This window comes from Aphis gossypii, chromosome 3 (genome assembly GCF_020184175.1).
Source record: "Aphis gossypii isolate Hap1 chromosome 3, ASM2018417v2, whole genome shotgun sequence".
NCBI classification, from domain to species: domain Eukaryota; kingdom Metazoa; phylum Arthropoda; class Insecta; order Hemiptera; family Aphididae; genus Aphis; species Aphis gossypii.
In genome coordinates this window covers 15,829,921-15,854,112 of record NC_065532.1, presented here as the reverse complement: position 1 = coordinate 15,854,112, position 24,192 = coordinate 15,829,921, and the positions used below count along the sequence as shown (strand labels likewise).

The following is a 24,192-nucleotide window of genomic DNA, read 5'->3' as shown; positions in this document are numbered from 1 at the left end:
CATAGGCGAGTTAGAAAATTATATTGAAACAAATGTTATAAGACTGCAGATAGAAGTAAAAAATAAAATTTTATGTGAATGAAAATTCAAACAACATATCGTATATTATTGTAAATGCGATTTTCTCTAAAATGGAAATTATCTAATCTCCGTTTTTCGTTTATAAATATTATAGGACGTTTGAATCACTTGCGTTTTCTATCATAGTATCGGCAATCTTGCGCCATAATAATAGAATGCTATATGATTCATATTATAATATTAATAGATTTAGAATAATATTTTAGTAATTTCTATTATACTATGTATGAATTGCAATTTTCAATAATAAACCAAGGAGAGAGGATAAAATCGAATGTATAATGAAATTGAATTAATTTTATAGCTAATACTTTTTCAGTTCGTTTATTTTTCCCTATGATTGTTTACAAATTATAAAAGTTTTTGAATTTTATAAGTTTAAAGAATAAATCGAGAAAGTAACATGAAAGTGCGTACAATACGATTTATATTTTATAAGCAAAGTCTATTGTTGTTTCAGCGTATTAATTTAATGATTAGTTTAGAAGAGTATAATAGAACGCAAAAATACTCTCCAAACGAACGGTTTTCAAGGAAGTTGTGCAGAGTGTTGTAAAACGGTTTCGTCTCTTTTATCGTGTCTGAAAGACAAGTAGTCAATTCCGGAAGTGTCCATCACTGATTAAAGTGCAGACCATCCAATGCAGTATCACCGGAAGCTCTATTAAATAATACATAGTATGGTTATGTATAGATGATAACCGTGATACTTAATATTAACATATGCGAACTCGTAAATTCTGCTCATCGTTAAAGGTAAGAGTAAAAAAATAACGCTTTGGAGATCGTGCCGTGAGAGAGTAAATAAAGAAAGATTATCAGTTTATTTTACATTATTATTTTTGTGATAAACCCATAGTGATTTTTCATAAATTAACGTCACTTACACATAATTTTAAGAATGGAACTGTTGTTCTAACATCTGGTTACCTAAATTCCAAGTTAATTAATTTAAATAGTATTTGTTTAATCACGTATTAGTTCGTTGATTTAAAAATTAAAAAATCATTAAATAAAAAAAATTTAATTAGTTTAAAAATAATTATTCATGAAATGTCGTTATTGGTTAGACTTAAACCTATGTTAATATATTTTTTATATAAACGATTTATTATATTAATTTAACTGTTCATACTTGACAATGATTACATGTTCGCACTTACTAAAATTTAGTATTTTTATTTTCAATGAGTCATTAAATTATTTTATTATTCTTAGTAAATAGAATATTATTTACTTAAGAAGTTTATCATAAACTGTTTATGTTATAATATGAAATTGGATTAATACCTTTAGGTATAGGATTGATACCTATACCTACTCATATGTATATTATATAAATATATATATATGTATCTAAATCGAAGTCACGATTATTGAGATTTTATATATTGATATATTTTTATCCTCACTCGTTACTCGCAAATACGAAGCTCATGCATAATACTTTATATTTTACGATATAGATTATTATATATTAAATGGTAAAATAAATTACTTGTCATTTATATTCCATTATTAATATAATGTATAATAACAAAACAGCATTACGCCATTACATTTTAACAATCCGGCGTTCTCACTAAGTTGCAATTTTCTGCTTGCAATATGCAATACAGGCTGTGGGTATAAGACTTATCGATTGCAGTCCACTACTGAATACGATTTTGTATGATCGAATGTAAGCTGTTCGTAGTGAACTGTATAAGTACCTACCTATAATAGTGTCTGTTCTGCCGACTACGCAATTTGCTGATAATCACTTAGTCGGACGACGTAGGTACGTCTTATATTTTATTATGCTAAACATATGTTTATGTATATATACCATTATACTATGTTCAGACGTGTCCGGGTTTTAGCATATACGACGCTTCATACCATATGCATAATATATTAAAAATGTTACCTGTTAAACCGCCTATAATTTGTGCCACAAGCGTGTGTAGACATTATCGGTAGGGTTGTAATAGACAATTTAAGACGTAGGCATTCGTGTTGATACTTATAAATTCTTTTCCAACAACTATTCGGGAGAGGCCGAGTGGCTATATCATATATTTTTATAACCGTCACTATTATTCTTATACCATCAAACGCATACATTATTGATGTTATATCAACAACATAAAATAATCACGCGTTCACTGCAATACGCACGGCTAACTATATAGCTCATAAACATCGATAAATAAAAAATCTTTAATATTATTTACAAATGTAAACGATTACGATTATTAATTTTAAATGATTATACTTATGACTTTATTAAAGTAGACAGTATAGTGTAATGGGTGTTGGAATCCATTACTATTAAACTATTATCATTTATATTTTAAACACGCGGGTATATCCTAAACATAAGATCCTAAATAAAAGCTCGATGAAAAATGAAAATGAAATGTAAGTTAGTGGTAAGTTAATGATTTTAAAATATACTTCATTGCAAACACACAAAGAAAAACCAAACAATGAATTTATATTTATTATTTTTGTAATAAATGTGCAATAGTAACAATGCTTATTATATTGCTTAATTGAATAGATCGAATGTATGAAAATCACAAATCATGTGCTTTAGTGCGAATCATTATTGGAAGACACGGAGATGAGTAAGTTTGTCTTTTATAATGTAATTATTTTTCTATTGGTATTAGATTTACGTTGACTAATAATAGGCAATAATAGTTTTATAACCATGTCTGCAAATTACCTAACTATTTGAGATTAGTTCATCTTTATTGTAGTAATGTAAATTTGATCACAGAATTTAACATAGATCAAATTACTTGAACAAAACTTTTTTATAATTTATAAAACGTAGCTATATGAGTACACTAAACCTATTTTTGTTAGGTACGTATATAATATCTATATATAATATACTATACTCAATGTGTTTTTACGACTTTGCTAAAATACAATGTTTGCATTATACCGGGTGGTCACGGGGTGTTGATTCCTTTCTCGAAAATCTACTAAAAGCGAAAATACTATACACTCATCGGCGTTGCAGAGGTACAGGCGAGGAGAGGCCATTAGTTCCACAAGCCCCTCTCTTGCGCTTACAACCATTATTATTAGTATATGGTCTGTTTTTTTCCTCTAGAAGTTTTACTTTTATTTGTTCCCACACAACAATTGTGCATCATATACATGTCATGCACACACGTACCATACAGTATAATAAATATATAAATATTATGTATGATAAATTGACAACATTTGTTGCATTTCAGAAATAATTGGACAGCATATAATTTTGCAATAGGCACAATATAGAGGGGAATAATAATATGGGTTAAAAATCTCACATTTCCCTTCCCTGATCGTATTGCATTATAATAATGTTTATTAACTACGTTAGATTATTATGTCTGTAAATGTATATGAAATTAAGGTATATATTGAACTTAGTTATTTTATACTAAATTTATTTTTGGTTAAACGCCAAAATAACTGAAAAATTGACGATTGTACAATTGTACATAGGTACTATGAAACTTTTTAAGCACTTATATTTATACTATTTGAAGAAGTAAATGACTGAAATTGTTCGTTTTAATAGATAGTTTTATTAAAATTTAAAATCGAAACACTCATAAAAATATATGGAGTTTTACAGTAATTTAAGCTATTTTTTTTTTTTATCAAATTTTAATATAATATTTTTAACTAAAATATAACCTAAACATTTTTGTGATTCGACAAATTTCATAAAAAGTTGAACTTCATTGCTTATAAAAATAATTGTAACTTTGTATTTTTGGTGATTTTTAATTTTTATATTGGACAATCACTCTTAACTAATAAATGTATCGTTCTGCTATCAGAATCTTATATTTTTGGAACATATTTTAAATTAAATACGTAATTAATCGACTTATTTTGATAGCAGGAACAAGTCTACCCACTCGCCATAATTATTTGTGGGTAATTTTCTTTGCAGTCTTATTTTAATTTGAGATTTTGATTTTAGCAATCTGTTTACTTTCTGTTAGATGTATGTACCTACGCAATATACATGAATATATGCATATTTTATATAATAAACTTGTACCATTTACGATTTAATGATCGGTTCATTATTATATTATTACATTATTATACAGTAGGTATATTATTTGACTAAATATTAATAATAAAATGGGCTACCATTAATAATTACTATAACGTAGAATAAGGTACCTAACCAGTTTCAATATGTGTTTTTAAAATTAATCGATCAAGAATAATCAAAATGTTGATCTCGTTTTCTATAAAATACATCAATTAGCGCGGTTTGTTCATATAATGTATTCATGTTTCTACGAATAGACGCAAATTCGAAAACTATGCATCAATGATTGATATTTATTATATTATTATACACAATATATTACATTAATATTGACCAGTTCTAAACATGGAATTATGGAAGTATAGTGTACTGGAGTTGCGATTGCTAAAAGGTAAACGAGGCGGTAACTCGTCAAATGAACACCACATTTAGTCATTTAGGGGCATGTAATGTAAAACACTTACGCAAGTGTCAAGTCTAACTATTTTGGTATAGCTATTTTGTATTTCATCTAGTGAACCGCACGATCCAACGATATTAGTTGAAAAACTGTATTTATGGAATACTATTTTATGATTTGAGGTATATTTCAGAAATCGGTTAAAAACTGGTTGATAATATATGAAAAAGCTACAGTATTTTTATAATGATTAATTTATTATAGGAAAACGGTAAAATTCGAAGAAAGACGTGACTGCAAGCTATAAGAAGATAAATTAGTTTGGAAATAGTTTAAAGATCATAAAAAGAAGTGTTTATAAATGGTTTATGGTTTATTATATTATTTTGTATATATTTGTAGAGAAAGTGTAAATCAATTAAATGACGAAAATAGCATTTTTTGTAGTACAATAGATACATTTGCTGACATACATAATTATACAGGTAGTAGACAACATTAAAGGATGCTATTTGAAATTATAGTAGGTATATAAATTATTTATTTTATTTATTATTATTTTTTCATGATGGTACAGAATCAAAAAGATTATGCAACATTGATGTATTTTGAGACGACAAGGGTTGTTGTAAAGTTATAATAGAATAGACTATCGATGTATGATAAATGGGTTTTAGTCTTTTAGACTTAAAAATTGGCCTGATTTGATAGCTTTTGTACATGATTTTTTTCTAGTTATATTTAGGCAGTATCTACTTATATTAGAATATTTTACTCTATAAAAAGAATCAAAATTACCTATTATGTTTATTTATGTTTAAGTATATTTAAGATAATGTTAATGATAATACGACATTCTAAAATGGATTTTTATATGTTACTATTAGACAATTATTTTTTTTTTTCAGGAAGATGTTGAGAATGTGCTGGTACAATGGAAATTATTATTGTTTGTCAACGATTGTAATGTATCTGTAAGTATAATAAAACATAGTAAACGTATAACGTCATATATAATATTTCATTTCATTTTATAATAATATAATAATATATAATATGATAGATTTAAATTGTTTTCAATTGTTTTGTGTATATTATTGTACTGCTGCTACAAATACGCAATTTTTATTTGTTAATTCGAACTTCAAACCTTCTTTATCTATATATTACGTCTACCACTGCGTGAGCGATAGTCACGGCGACATGGAAATCACTATGGTTATAGTATTAGGTATTCATACACAATGATAATATTTCCCATACGCGTCGAAACAGAAACTGAGCGATGTGACAATATAAAATGTTATTATTGGTTAGATATTATATATAACTATATAAGTACCTATACCTACATTATATAAATACAATGCATATGTACACAATATAATTGTGTTATATATTATGTTCAATACAAATATGGTGAATTAATGCGGTACAATATAATATATATTATATTATTATGTATTGCACATGCCAATTTATACATCGATAACACGCTGTATACGAGGCAATATAATATAATTGAAGTGATTGTCCGATACATTGTTATTTCCACATGAAAAACAAAAATTGCATAATATGTTCAAATTAATGAAGTTGATTTAAAAATTTCTATTTATTTTTTTTGTGGTTAGTATGCTTATAATAGTTGTCTATACATTACATAGTGTATTATGAGATATGATGAAATTCCTATAAAATTATATTTTAAACAGATCATAATATGCGATACCTAACTGAAGCTTGTACCATATATCTGTATCATAATATATACCAACCTGCAAATATATAAAATACAGTACTTTAATGGTCTTCGTGAGTATTGCAGGATATATTTTTATTATTCACCAATAATAATTGATATATAATTTGTATATACTTATATTATAAATTTAAATGATATATTATATAATTTATCATCTCATTAATTAATCGTATAATTGATGTATTAAATGCTGTCCATTAGTCGGAATAAATGTGAAACATATAGTTGCATTTCGTTGAACACCTACTATATAGGAATAAATGTTTTTCGATCTTGTTTTTCCAACATAATGAAAAATTTCACGGAATCGTTTATAATTTTTAATTTTATCAGATTTAATTTCAGATAGCAAGAGGTAAATTTGAGAAAATATAGTTTTAAACTTGTAAATAGTTGTTATATTTATAACAAACTTAAAGTTTATAGCGCATAATATTATACATAAGGTATACAGTATCCTGTCAAATGTTTGTATATTTACAAACACTATCAGTTGTATACACTCAGCTTAATTTTAAATGCACTGTAATTCTCGGAAATAATTGTTTTTTGGAATAGAAATACAAAATGTATATTATATTTATATAAATTTAAAAAAATCTATAAATAAGAACATTTTTCGAGATCATGACTGTTTTCTACTAAAATAATCGCCAAGCATACCTAAGTATATAACAAAAACTGCAGTAATGCTCGTGCGATTCGCACGGTGGTTACCCCCGATCCCCTCCGAATCACCGACTTATGTATAGGCGCGCGCGTGCGAGTGTTCGGATATTGTAATGGCAGTGTAATACAATATACATATACATAATACATAATAGTAAATTTTATTATTATATGGGTAGATGCGAATAATACAATGCGATTTCGCTATACACATAAATATATAATGTATATCTACAGCACTGTGCTGCTGCTGCTACAACAGAGGTATGACAAATCGCGACGATCGTGCAGGGGGAGGGGTCGGAGGTTTATTGTACCTGTCGCCGATCTCACACACACACACACACACATAGAGACCTTGGGACGGTTTCTTAACCGTCGATTTTAGACGCGCTGTGCAGCAAACACACACACACACATTAAAACTATTTATTATTTGGTATTATATATACCTATAGCACTGAAGATGACGAGGGCAGAGCAGTGCAGGACGCGTATACTCTCGTATAATAATAATAATAATAATAGGACGACAGACATTGTAAATATTGAACTATGTGTCGTGGCGAATCAGCCAATGACAACACACGCCCGGGTGCGGTTTTTGTCTCCTATAATACACACGATATTATATAGACGGATACGACCGCGACCGGGGTACATACCGCGCGCGTGACCAATTCGTTTATCTCCGGTCCCATCCCCGGTGCGAGCACACAAACACACGAACACGCAGGAACACGTCGCGACGAATGACAATGACTATCGCCGCCGCGAGCAATAAGTTCACCCGACACATATGTGTGACGGGGAAACGAATCGCATACACATATTATTATTATTACATATAATATATATAATACGACTTGTGTGTAGAGGAGGGTCGTATGTGTGTGTGTGTGTGACACCCATCTGGATAACGTCTTCTCTGCTCGCCGCCACAGCCCGTTCCGTATACATACATTACACATTATATCATATATACGTATATATGTATTGTAAACCTTTATATTTGTACGTGCGCGAGAGCAGGGCTACTGTGTATACCGAATCGTATTTATTATTATTTTTATTATTATTACTATTGTACGGGGCTTTGTTGTCTGTGTGTATTACAACTCTGATTACACGCGATCGAAACGCGTACATATTATTATACACACTGCACGAGTGAGAAATAAAAAAAAAAAATAAAATAAAAATAAAAAAAATCGCCGTGTGACTGCTGCGGTGCGGTGTGAGTTCTCTTCTGTGCTCTTTCCATTTCGATTTGTTTTGGTCCCCGGACGCGTTTTATTATTATTATTATTATCCAATACGTTTTTCGTTTCGGGAATGTTAGGGGACCGATTATGCACGGCTCCGGGTTCCATATAAATATAAACAATGAGAGAATTTAAACAAAAAAGCAATATAATATTATATATATTATATTTGTATCGTTTTCGTCCGATTGTACAATGAGAACATCATGTTCGCGGCGCACATCACACACACACACACACTGACACTGACATATATTATCATGCTTCGTGATACCAAAATGGTTAATATTAAAAAAAAAACTTTTCCATCAAGGGGGTGAATATAATACACATTTTTAAACGTATACAATAAGTATTGAACACGTCAATCTTTCTCCAAATGTTTTTTTTTTTTTTTTTTTAATGTATTTACACATAATACATAATAATATTACGTATAAAAACGTCGATATTTACAAATAGCATTTTTATTAATTCTGTAATAGATTACAATAATATTATTTTTTATGCTAATAACCTATCCTTATATATTTACTAATAGTATGTAATTTCTCATAGACATCTTTGTATACACATATTTAAATGTACTTGCAGGTACGATAAACTATTTATCAGAGGACAAATTAAATATTAGTATAATTATTAATTATTATACTATAATATTTAATAGAATTTTTTTTAATGTAATGTATAGGTACACGTTTTGCATAGATATATAAACGTGAAAATAATTCCCAATCACCTTGTGTCTTCAATATTGACGCTGCAGAGTCGGTTTTTTGTCTAAACGACATTGACTGTCAGACACAGGCAACTGCGTTGGATTGAATATTGAATGCTCGATTACTTCAAAATGAAAAAACAAATCAATATATTTCACGCACAAACAACAAGTAATTATTCAATTTAAAAATAATGACTGTTTTTGTACATTTATTACAACTAAAACCTTATACTGGTATAATGTTTTTAGTTTTAATTGTTATTTATGAATTAAAATTATTAAAATATATTTAAATTGATAATAATTAATAAATAATGAATGATATTATGTAATTATTAATTATTAATAACTAAAGTATATAATTACGAAAAACGTACCAAGTGTGACAATAAAATAACTAATAAATATTATCATTTTAAATAAAAATTAATTTTATTAAACATTCGCATTAATATCTATAATATATTAGCTTAAAAAACATATTGGTACTTGTTCATTAATAATAATGTGTTATAATAATATATATTAATATAATAATTCATTGTTCTAAATTCTTTCATCATTTTGCAATTAACAGATTTAATAAATCAAATAGAATAACATTATACACGATGACACCGATTACGATCTACACAACACCAAACAATGTAATAATACACGGTACATGATTTCGCGATTATCTTGCACAATGCACTCCGCTAAAAAAATAATAGTTCTCGGAAAAACTTAGTCATTTAATTTGTATTGTTTTTGATCCAGTGTACCTATTATAATATTTTTTTTATTTTTTCAAGCATTAATTGTTTAAATCTTATAAATGATTTCATTCTTATATTGTAGTTGATGAGTTCATCGTACTATATATTTACGACATTTGCAGCGAAGTTCGCATGATGTACATATTGTTAGAAGATAGAACAATAATTATGAATTTCATAAAACTAACTATTAGGGTAAAATTAAAAACGGTATTAATTTAAGAATAAAATCGTTCGTAACTATACTACTCAGGTACTTATTTCTTTATGCTGATAATAATTATAATTATTCAAAAAGTCGTATGTATTTTTAGAATAATATTTACATACACGCATATTATATACAGATACTTGAAGAGTTCTATATTATATATATGTACATCTAAATATCTTTGATTATATATTACAAGCACATATATTACATAACATAATATATATATATTATTCATTTCCAAGTCAACGTTTGATAATAATAATGTTATAAGTGTAAAGACGTATATTTTCGTAATACATGCGTTGATAACAATGTTATTGTTTGTAAGATACGTTTTTGACTCTGTCATCGTGTATACTATCTAATATTCTTAATGAAAAAGGTATATTAATATTATAATAATGTACTTGAGTAGAGTGGGACGTATAAAATTTACCTTTGGTATTTTTTCTAGTATTTGATCTAATAAGATAAGTTTTGGATAATATATAAATATATTTATATATATATATATATAATTATATGTACCTATATAGCGTATCATTTTTAATGTACAACAGGTATGCGTGTTGTTGTTCATCAATCCGCGGGACATTTGCTGCAGTGTCGAAAGAGATGTCTTAAAATAACACAATGATTTCAAAGATTATTTGAATATTATTTTAATGTATATATACGCGAGTTGTCCATGAAATCCATTAGCTCGAAACGTCTATAATCATGACGTCCTCTTTCTTCTCTCTCTACCCATATATAATACTGTAGGAATACACGACACCGTACATAATATACCTACTAAAAAATACACACATATATATATATATATATACGCACAAACACCATATTAAAAAGCCATAATATAATGTATTTTAAGTAAGTATATATGCATAACTTAAAATAACTATTTATTGTACACGGAAGGTTAGCCGTGTAGGCAGGTTACACGCATATAGCTATAGTATATAATAATATATGTTAAATTATATTTATACAACTAATGTTTGATACATCGATTAACAACGACGAGTCACGTCCATGGTGTGTATAATAGTATAATATAGGTACTCGGATAATATAATATTTGATACCTATATAGTATTATGCACATAGGTAATATAAACATAATGTGATGACCAATTTATAATATATGCAAAAAGCCTGTCAACCACATCAAAAAGCACTACGCTCACGATAGACGTACCTATAACAGCAGCTCGCACACACACGTGCGTATAGATATAATAATGTGTGTATAGAGGCACACGTCGTCCTACATAATATGCATACAAGTCGTTATTAAAATATTATTTCTAGACGTGTCTGACGTATTCTGTATTGAGATAACACGCTTAGGTAGATCAAACATCGATCGGGGAAGTCTCATATAGTCGATAACATCGTCTATACACATTATAATATAATATATCCATCTCCCGATGTGCTTATTATGGGTGTCTCTATGTATAATAATAATAATAATAATAATATGTTATTTAGGACTTGCGACGTGGTCGATCGACGTCTATCATATATATATAAATAACGCTCGTCGATTAACTCGATATAATATGTAATATTATGTATACAGACATTGTAAATATTAGAAAGCGAATTGTTTTTTTTTTTTTTTATGACAGTATAATAATAATAATCATGATTCATAAATAATAAATAAGAATATATTAATATATAATTGTCTATATAGTAATTGACGTGCCGTCAACTCTATCAACTGTGAATATTGCGGCTGATACGGTCCAGCAGTCTTGCAGGGTCATTGTGATTTATAATGCGTAATACGATTTGTATTTGTGTGTATAGAATTTAGAGTTATGACGAATTAGTGTATTTCTATTAAGCTAAGGAACTAATGTTTTTAATTTGAGAAAAGGTAAATAATATAAAAAATACGATTTAATTACAATTTTATAAACTTATTTTATGAATACCTACTTCAATTATTAAAATAAATTTTACAGTTTAACACATTCACGATAATATATTATATACTTTAGGATCTGAAATGAAATTGGCTCTGCATAGTTGGAGATTACAGTTGTACACCAAGGTTTTATACTTTAATAGATGTAACAAACAAGCCGTCCATCAATAATAGACATTACAATATCTTATACGAAGTGATAATAATTTTATGTTTATATTATTTTAAAATCTGGTTAAATGGGTATGTATAGATAGTTAATAATAATATTATTTACAATAATCATAAGTTGTCCGTGTTACCACGTAGGTTATTATATTATATAACTGGCTGCATAGTTTAAAATGTATACTTTAAATGACATATACGTAATGCGATATAAATGGATAAAAGTAATTTAATAATCAATGGTTTTTTTTAGTTATACTAAGGTAGCACAATCCAGAATCTCATTCGTAATATCAGCGGCGTATATTATATTGAATGTAAGGATAACAAGTGGATTCCTTTTTGGTAGTTGAGGAAATTGATTTTTAAAATTAGCATTAGTTATAAAATAAACATTTAAGAGACTAAAAAAAAAAATCAAGATTTTGATTAATAGGTGCCATGAAGGAGGAGAGTCCTTCATAATCAATAGTATTATTGTGCTAAGTATAATTTTAATCCTCCTTCTCTTGATTAAGTTTCACATATTACTCTACTGCGTGGTTTGATAATAAAGAAATTAATTTGGTTACATATTGAGTTTAAGTAGTTTAAGGTTAACATTTAATAGTAGGTACTTATATATATTTATAAATTATAATATTGGAATTGAACCTATGATTATAATTTTATAACCTAATATATATATCTTACTTTTTACCCTCCATATATTTCAACAACCTGATAAACATATAATATTTAATACGGCAATATTTTATAATTCGATATTATTTTTTTACAGATATTAAAATAATTCACAATATAAAGTTATACTTGTATATTATAGTCAACCACTTTAAGGCGCTATATTAAAATCAATTCTGTGAGGACAGATATATGTATCATAAAACGCGAATGAGTGAGTTTTGTTTTTGAACAATTATTATATTTTATTATATCATTTTGTTATTTCGTATCTATCCATACAACTATATTAATACTTATTAGTTATTATCATATAGGTATTTTTTATTAATAATATAGGTACTACTATATAATATAATACAAAGTGTAATGTTTAAAGGTAAATAGAAATAAATTTGTTGCATACACGAGTACTTATAACCGATAATATATAATATTATTTTATTGAAATAAAAATAACATAATATATGATATAATTACTCTAAAGTTTAAAAACTTGGTTTAGTAATTAAAAAATTAAAAAATATTTTAACATAAATATATATATTTATAATAATTATATAAAAGATATAATTAAACAGAAATTCGCCTATTTTTCATGAAAATGCATTAAGGCATTACGTATCCTTCGTGAAAGTCTATATACTATATTATAGTTGAAGTTTTTGTATGTTGGGTCTACCACCCACTACTGAGTTCCTTTCCACCATGTAATCGTTTGCTATTTAATAATATAAAAATTACAAACAAATGTATGGATAATAGTTTTTAATAAAATATAAAATAATAAGTTCTTGTAAAGATTTTGTTGTGAAGATTGTGAGAAGGGGGAATTAGGTACTAATATTTTACATCATTATTCTACAATGTAAAATTATCTCGATACATCATTAATAAATAATTTACATAAAAAATGTATATACGCGTATTTCCAATGCCCAAAAATATTATTTCCCCCCTTACTCTATTTCTAGAGTGAGCTTTTTCCTTTAACACCAACATTTTCAAAAAAACTATCCGCTAAATAATTCACAATAGAATATAGGGTTTAATATAAGGGTTTTCGTTTAAAAAAATAGAGATTTGTATCTCCAAAAGTCACCATTTGGTCTTTAAGTACCTATTACGAAAAATTTCAAGAATTAGAAAATGTGATGGTCTTTAATAATTATATATATATTATATATGTATAAAAATGTTTAAAAACTCTAATAATTAGCTTTTTTAAAATATAACTGTACATAGCTGGAGAAAAAAGTTGGGATGAGCGTGCTCGATGCAGATATAATATTATGGTGTTTGCGACGGCGGAAAAACGGACAAGAAAAAACGTTAAAATACTCTACCCGACGCGGACGGATCGCAATGCGTATCGTAATATGTGCACAACTCATACAGGTATCTATACATAACCATACTTATATACATATTATATTATTATTATATACTCGGGCAGCGTACTTTGCATTATTTACAGTCATGTCTCCGACTGTCGAGTAACAAGAATAAAGGGGCGTGACCCGGTCGTGTTGCGGCGGCGGCAGCTGGACCGAGAAAGAAGGATCGCGCAACACCCGTACACACAAAGCGTGCGTCCGTGTTTACGCGTGTACGTGTGCGCGTGTGTGCGTGTGTTTCTCGCGCGCGCGCGCGACCGAGTCCTTTTATTTTAGTGTCGGCTTTGACCGGCGGCCATTTTCCGATCTGATCAAATAATACACCGGCACATTAAACGAAACAAAAAACAAAAATAATAAAAAACGTAAATCTTGTATATATACCTACCTACGTATCGTAAGGTGGCGAGTGTGTGTGTGTATGATGGGCAATTACACATACACTCACACCACAAACACTGCAGCAGACACGAGAACCGGTAATGACGGATAAATATTTTGTAAACAGATAGAAATACGAAAAAAAAAAGCGCTTTCCCTCCCCTCTCTCGCGCCGCGCCACTTGATCCAACAGCCGGGGGCGCCGTTCGAAAAATCCAAACACCTTTCGGGTAGTAATTATATTGACACCCGGCTCGGAGCCGCGCAATTACCGCGGTACAGATTATATTGTATACCTAGGTTTATTACACACGTATAGGAGTGTTATATTATATGTATACATATAGGTAACGCATCATCCCCAGCTAGTGGCGGCGGATTACACACGTACGGTGCAGTCTATCGACGTGTACACATTTCGCCTCGCGCGTCCTGAAAGTACGCCGCTACCAAAATAATATATATATAGATAGTATCACATAATGTGCGGTTATATATACGTAATATCATATATTATATATACCAACACAGTATATTATGAGGGTATCGCAGTCCGCAATGGGTTTGCAGGCCAAAACGTACGTATATGATGTTTTCCTACACCCCGTAATCACGACCTTTATAGTGATTATCTCGTCGAGGGTGTGTGTTTTTGTGCACCCTTAAAACTCGAAAGTATACGCATTATGTACATAATATAATGCTCTACACACGTGAGAAGTTACCTCGGTATAGGTATACTCCGTCGTGTAAATCAAATATTTGTGCACAGGATTATATGGTGTACAATATTATTATACACACAGCCGGCTGTAGGTACCTATACACGCACATATAATAATATTATACATACATATTATATTGGTGTAGGAGGTAATAGGTATATTAAACCATACGTCGTCGTCGTCGTTATTATATACGTCTTATATATATATTATAATATATATGTATATGCGTTTATAAACATAAATATAATATGATAAATCCGCTCGTTGGGATTATCGTCTTTCGGGTAACGGTAATAATATTATTATTATTATTATTACTATCATACTCACGTTGCAGCGTAGTTATATATACATAATGTAGGTAAATGTATATATGGTTTGGGCACTTCTTACGCACACTATAATACCACCGCCGCAGCGGCGAAGACGACAATCGTCGTAGAAACTCATAAGTGACGTTTTTATCCGAATATTTATTTACTTCCCATTTATAAAGGCGTCTTTAACGAATAATAATTTCACTTTTGAATACAAATATATCACACGCGCATTATAACATTATATTATACCATCATATACGCTGCCAAGCGGTAGCTCTGCAGCGTATAATCTCCTCGCGTGTGTGTTTAATTTTCGACTCGCTCGCGTATTGTTGTGTATATAATGTATACATTATACAACAATAATAATAATAATATATAGCCTGTGTCAACGTGTCGGACACATACTCATTACGTGTAGGTACCTACACATATTTTTATTATAATATATATAAAAGACGTATAATATAATAATATAAGCTCCTAAAAAATTGTGTATTACATTATTCCGTTGCAGTACGCATATACCTGCCTACTGTTTGTACTCGTCCAGTAGATCCGCCGCCGTAATCGTTTTTACAATTAATATTTTTGAGGTGTTGAATACGCGTGTTTTTTCCTATATTACATGCGTTGCGCATAGGTACGAAAATAATAATTATGTACACTATACTACCGCAGTATTATAAATATGCATATTTTTTGGTTCATTTTCAACTCGGCTGCAGCGCGTACATATGGTAAGTTTGTACTTAGATTATAATAATATGTTTAATTAAACGTTGCAGTAGAGCGGCATGATAATAGTAATAAGTATAATAATAATTAATATTATGTGTGTGTAGCCATATATACACTTATACAGTTTATACAGTACAAGAGATTATCCCTCGGTTTACAAATATAATAATTAAATGTGTTTAGTTTAATATGTATATTATATACCGCGGTATATAATGTATGGTTACTGGTGGTTTTTCGTTTTAATAGGAATTTCAAACTGAACAGGACGGCGATTATAATATTATAATAATATTATATATACGCGCGATACACTTTTTAACCAGTCTTACCATCTGCCCATATTTGGCCTTTACATAAATAATGACTGGGTATACGAGTTAATATAATAGTATGTGTGATGTGTTTGCCATCAATATTCCGTAGCCGTCGTATACACGACAAATGTTGGCATTATTAATATCACTTTTTTTCAAACTTTTTTGGTTAAAATAAATTTTTAATAATACGTTTTGGAATCGACATTCGTTTATCCGTTTTATTGGTGTTATAATGGTGCATGCGACGATAAAATCTTTGTAGGTGTCTTCTAAAATTGTTAAATAATATACAGTTAAAATAAGCCGGAAGGTAACACTTAATAACGTTTTTATAGGGGAAAAATATAGTTTAAAGGAATTAATTTATATTTTGTCAAATTATGTGTAATTAATTATACATCCCTAAAGTCTTTATATCATTAAAATAATTTTAGTATATTTTATTATATTATCAACCATAACTCTACAGAAAAAACAGTGTATTCAAACGAGGAAAAAATAGTTTTGGTGTATATAATATATAGAAGTATATAAACTATGAAATATAACGGAAATGACCGTATGTATTCAATTGTCTATCATACCTATGTGGCTATGTCGGTCATAAATAAATCATTTTTCAATATTATGAATATGTAGTGAAATTAATTAAACACATCACATATATAGATGACAAGTTTCAAATCTCTGTGATTAATATTTCAAATTAAAACATAATAACAAAATATAATAGAGGGAAATTATATAACTATCTCGTTTAATTATGGATTATTTTGAATAATTTTGATTTTTGAACCTGTTTCCTTTCTCAGTGTCTAAATTAGCTATGTACCAAATTTCATTTAAATAATATTAGTGTAGATGATTAAGAACTTACAATTCTTTAGGCTTGCGTGTCAAATTGAACAATAATTTTAACTTTAAAATTAACATTTGTTCATATCTTTAAAATTATCATATAGTTATAAAAAATCATGTATTTATTGAAGATTGAAGCAAATTGTTTTGCTTCTACTTTTATAATGGCAGACGTCAAAAACTCGCAACATTGCAATACTGCATGTGTATTATGTAAAACCAGTAATGTGTACATAATAACTTCCCTTTTTGTTTATATAGAATTAAAATATATTTTCAGTATACTTAAATACTTAAATGTATTATATTGCTTTAGAATATGAATTTTGGTTATGTATAGTGTGTTAAAAGTGATTAACTCTTTTTAAACGCAAAAAAAAATTACATAATATTCTCTTATAATATTATAATTTATAATATATGTTTCTCTCGCCCCAGTCGTTTTTTCCGTAGATAAACATATTATTATCACATCTGGTCGGTACTGCACGTAGTATTACACTTATTTAATGTTTACGTAGTTTACACGTATGTTGTATACTTTTTCGTATTATAAAACGTATATAACTATTTATAGTATAATATTTATATATATATTATGTACTTATGTATTCATACGCCATATACCCATTTGTGTGTATATATGGCATTACGGGATAGTACATTATATATATAAATTCAGCGCGAACGACTCTACAAGTGAAGAATGTTTTAATGTGAAAGAATGGTTAGCAGCTCCAGATATTGAAACATAAAATGCTGTTTCGTTATACCAAGCGTGGAAATCGTTCGGATAAACGTGTGTCACGGCTCGTATATATGACAAAGCACGTGGATTAGTAAAAGGTTTATGGGTTAAACATAAAATGATTTAATCACCGACCTGAGCAGGTGCACGATCCAGAGATTAAATATTTAATAGAGGAATTTTGAAACTTTTACCACACTTGCGTTATTCTATATGTATACACACACACACACTTGTATATAATATATCATGTATGTATGTGTGTTAATATATACATAAACGTGGGTCATATTATATATGTGTATATATTTCGTTCTATTTTTTGTAATATTATTTGGAACATAAAAATGGAAAAGTTTAAATTTTATTACACGTTATTCATATTTTATTGAATCCAGTTTTATTATTTCGTTTGCCCATTGCATTGCATATAATACAAAAGAATAAGGTAGATACATCATTATATTATACCTATTCGTTTTGTATAATATTATGTGTTTTGGTGCAAGACCTGATTGCATCACTTTATTATTTTTTTTTTTTTTGATAGTGTAAACTTTAAGCAGTCAATTTTCAAATTACATTCATGTTTTGTTTAAAAAAACGTTTTTGCAACTTAAATCTTCTACGCATAAACTTCCGATGATAAAAAAAAATAATTTAAAAGCAAAAAAATCATATAAATAATTTATTATACATTATAATTACCAGTGGAAGCCAATTTGTAAAACAAAAATAAAAGCTTTAATAAGGTTGGGTTAAAAATTAAAACAATGATTTAATTAACGTGCAGATTCATATACATTATACACATTTCAACATTTAATTTACCTACACAGCTGTTTTCAAATTTAGTATGACCAAATGATGGTTAATTTGTTTTTTATAATATATAATATTATATATCCTATACATTACATATAAGCTACACTTAGCTTTAGCATATTATAATATCTTGGTTATTACTTATTAATATTCAATTAAAAAAACTGATTTTTAACTAAGTTAATTTGCTTTTTTTATACTTACAACTTGTAACTTTTATAACTTTAAAATTAACTTATAATTGTCTATATATATTAACTATTAACTTGGCTATAGCCTTTGAAATAACCATATGCATACTGTTTATGCGTAGTAGTTCATTATGTCACAAGATTTTATAATATATTTTTTATTATTTTTTTTTTTTATTTGCCATTTCAGCCGTTATTACAGCGAGAATCGTGAGCATCGTGCTGTGTATATATACTGCAGACTGCAGAGTACTGCAGATTACATACCATAGTATATATATTAGGTATGTAGTATTTTATTTGTGCGAGTTTTTATCCCTCTTTGTAACCCCCTCCCACTGTTGTCAAACTCATATCCTAGAGTTTCCAGACCTCCCTCCTAAAATCCCCCTTACTCCGGTCGGGGAATGAAAAAAAGGAGAAAAAAGTTGTCTCTGATTTATATTCGCACGGGTTAGTGCGCTCGAAAATAATCGTATAGCAAAAACACAAGTGTATATATATATTGTATTATATACTCGCAACGTGTATAATAATATTATATATTATTATTATTATTATAACGTATATGTATATATATTGTAGTGGCGTTAGTACTTTTATTTATTATTATTATTATACGCAAGTCGTTACTCGTTGCCGTCGCACACACATACACACACACATTTATAAGCATTACAATTATTATTATTATACGTCATAATATTATATATTATATATATATATTTATGTACAATACTATATAAAGACACGCGTATACACAACGCGAGTGTCGTATATATATTACGGTCGCTTGCGATTTATTTTACCGCAATCCGCTCTGCAGAGCAGATCGTCGGCGGGGCGGCGCTATAATATGATATGTACCACGGTAGCGGTAAAATATATTATATATTATAGCGGTCGCGGCGTCGGGGTCTGGCTCGTGTGAAAGGGTGCGTGAAATTACGTAATATCGTATCATACGTCGTATATATAATATATATATGTGTATATAATACGACTACCCGTCGGCCGAGGGATGCGGCGCGTTATTATTTACGACCGACTACCGCGTATACATACTATAACCGCCATATTATATGTATACGTGTGTATACTTATATATATGTATTATTATGTATTATATAGAAATTCGAAGCTTCCGTGTATATATATACGACTCGGCGCTACCGTAGTTAGATTTGTATATATGTATACGTAATATTATGTGCACCGGGAGGAGTTGTATTTTTTCCGGTCCGTCCTCCCCTATATTCAAAAACGGATTGGCGAATCGTCGACGATGCAAATATCCACCGACAAATTATCGTCCCTCGTCGTCTAGATACCTACCACAGATATGACGCTCGTATATAAATATAATAACATCACACGCTGCAGTCCTTTGAATTATATAGGTACGTTCCAACTTAATATTTTCAATATTTATTATATAATCATATGAAAAACTATTTGATATCGCATCACAATCATTTAAATTTATTGTAGGTACAGTGTGGAACTCCGATTATCCGGACTAATTAATGTCAAGGGTGGTCCGGATAAGTAAATATCCGGATGATTGACATATGACATATCAAAGGTTATATTATAGTTATATGAATATGTATTTATTGTTAATATGCGTGTAATGTAATTTAAAATTCGTAAACATAAACAAATTATTTTATTAAAATATTTGACTGAAACAAAATAAGCTTTAATTGTGATATGTGACATATTTTAAACTAAAAAAGCCGACTTTTTCAGTTTTCTGTTTTTTTCTCGTCCGGTTGATTGGCGTTCGGACAATCTGCAGCAGAGTTCTACTGTATATTATAATATTATATAGCTATAGAAGATAATTGGTATGTTTAAACGCGCTAATCTTAGAAAGAATTGATTTCAATATACTAATTATTTGTATCGATAGATACCTTATGGTGTTTCTGCATGAGAGTGTCTTATAAAACTGAATGTTTAAGCTATTATAGATCCCAATTAACAAAGATTGCGAAGTTAAGAGAAAATCCATTATTCTGAGGTAAATAATATAATTTAAACAAAATAAAAATGTGTGCCTACTCTTATAAATGTTTAAGTAAGGTGAGGATAAGAAATCTAATGATGCTGACAGTGTAAGTACCATAAATACATAGTATACCGTGGTATACCAAGTACCCATATATTATTAAACAAGAGTTTAACAAAATGAAAGAAAAAACGTAATTATGAAAAAAAGATTAATGGCAGTAAAAGGTAATTATTAATTAATATTTATTATTTATTGAAAGTTAACCATTGATCGAGTTAAAGGCTGATAGCGAACAGAATGTTTTGGAATCATATGTGAAAACAGTGAAGAATTATTTTAACACATTGATTACCAAATATATCTCAGAATACTATTACCTATAGGTTGTCGGGATTGAGTTTAACAAATATACATAGCTGATATAGCTTAATATAGTTTTATAGGTTTATAAGTTGTGTTTCCGATGAAATATTTTTTTCCGTTTTGAAGAAAAATGCAGTGTATAAAAACATTAATCTTAGAGGTATATATAATAGTGTTAAATTTAAATACCTAATAGATAAAAGTATATTATTCTAATATAAATACCTATGTAAATTAAAAATTAAAAATTGTATTGGTTTAATTAAACATAATATACGATAATATAATATGTCGTAGGTGTGAACCTAATATATTATCAACTATAATAATATGTATGTATTATGTATATATAATGCCCATTATGAGTATGATGTGTGTACTATAAATTTATAAAATATTATATGTATATAAGTAAAATTGTGCCTGTAAATGTGATCTTACATAGCACGCATAGTACTGCTATATACTACACAATATATTGTATATTATATACCTAACGGCAACACTTCCATCAAACGAACGGTTTGTATCAATGAATAAATTAAAATTCGATTAGATTCTTATTCACGGCGATGCAACGTTTATAATGCCGAAACTTTGTCGGTTATATATTATACCTATAGGTAGTCTTATCGCGCGGGGTAAACAATAATAATTATTGACAAATGACGGGTATTTATAAGATCGATTATTTACCGTGACAGCCGAGTGTTATAGAACATAATATTATAATAGACGAGTCACTATATAATATACGTACCTGCGTATAGTATAATACTGCATTAGAAAATGGGGATAGGCTCTGTCGGAAAACCAATCAGAATGGAAGTGCATACCTTATTCATATATAATATAATGATATAATGCTTTATATTATATTTTATGAATGAATAAACGCGATGCCGATCAGTTGTTTAGGCTTCGTATATTATATTTATTTAACAACATTTTTTATGCAACAATTTTCTCATTATTTTTTTCGTTTTACGATACACCATGTTGAAATACCGAATTTTGCTACAGTTTATGAAAACGGAATTTCTATATAGACATATTTTGTAAGTCTTCAAAATGTAAATTTATAAACTCATATATCAGGTAACCTAACCCACATTTTTGTACACGTCATATTATGTACCTATAATAATTAATAACTGTGTACCACAGTGTATAATATATACGTAGGTAATATAATAATATAATAACTTATTGAGATGTTAAAAAATAATTAATATTACAAGGTGACTTTTGCCAACTTGCGGCGAATATATTATGCGCTCACCGTTAATTATTATTATAATTTACTGTTCTGTTTTCAAGCGAAATTAACAACTTTCATTCTTAATAATATTATATACTAATAGGTGTATAATTAATAGTTTAATAGTTATAAAATATGAAACGATAATAATTAATATAATGATATCCGCACACAAGCAATTTCGGAAGTACCTATACTTACATATATTACATATTATATTGTATATTATGTTCGACATGATAATATTGTAGTGTTTGTACCTGCCTTTAGCTTTTTAACAATAATTCGCATTTAAACTGTAATCATTTTTACAATATTAAAGCTGTTAGTATAGTGTGTAACACAACTACACAATAATACAAACAAGATACATACCGTAATTAAATATTTTATGTTTGATTTAGGTTTGAAAGTAATTACGTCCTGCAGACAAGTCGGGAAAGCAATAGTAGCGCCATTCAGAATATTTTGTACCATTTTATAAATGACAGTTGAGACAGAAGGGCGTTGCCGAGTGACCTTTTATTAAATCAATTTAACTAATCAATTAGACGTGTTAAAATACTATATCTACTATATAGTATTATATTATATACTATTCTTTAAACCTCATGTACATATATATATATTATACACACTTGCATACGTAATACGTATCATGATTATTATGTATAGACAATTCTTCTCATAATATCCTTGTGGGTTTAATAATTACGATAGCAACAATGAAAAATAAATATTTAAATAAATATATAGGTATACTTGTAACAGTTTTAATACCTATACGTATATTATTATAGCAGTACCCATTATATAGATTGTGCGTGTTATTAAAAACCCGTCGACATCTATAATTTTTCAAGGGGATCTCATATTATAATATTATATAAGTTTTTTTTTGTGTATAACCCGTACTATTATTATTATCTTCAATTTTATTAACCAGTAATCCTTAACCCACAGATAAAGTACAAGACAATACACATAGAATTAATACTTAAAATAATCATTAGCGTACTATCGTATAGATTTAATTTTAAGAGGCTCCAGAAAACGTACCTACTTAAAAAAATCTGTTACAATAATATAATTATATATTCCTCTGTAGTCCTCTGTAGTCCTCTTTTATTTACCTACTTTATAAGTTGCTGCAATGTTCAATTTATGATACTTGGGTGGTTATAAAATAAATATATTATTTTCCATTGAGAAGTACTAAAAATATTGACAAAACATATAATATATAATTACACCAAAATAATAGTTAGAGATATTACAATAATGTTAACATTGACTAAGGTCAAATCTATAG

The 24,192-nt window shown here is 28.4% G+C and overlaps 1 protein-coding gene across 1 annotated transcript in view; it reads right to left on the bottom strand.

The window, feature by feature from the left end:
- The window catches only part of LOC114125303 (isatin hydrolase-like), a 108,322-nt gene that overhangs the window by 83,788 nt on the left and 342 nt on the right, over positions 1 to 24,192 (bottom strand). The gene's annotated exons all lie outside the window — the stretch shown is intronic.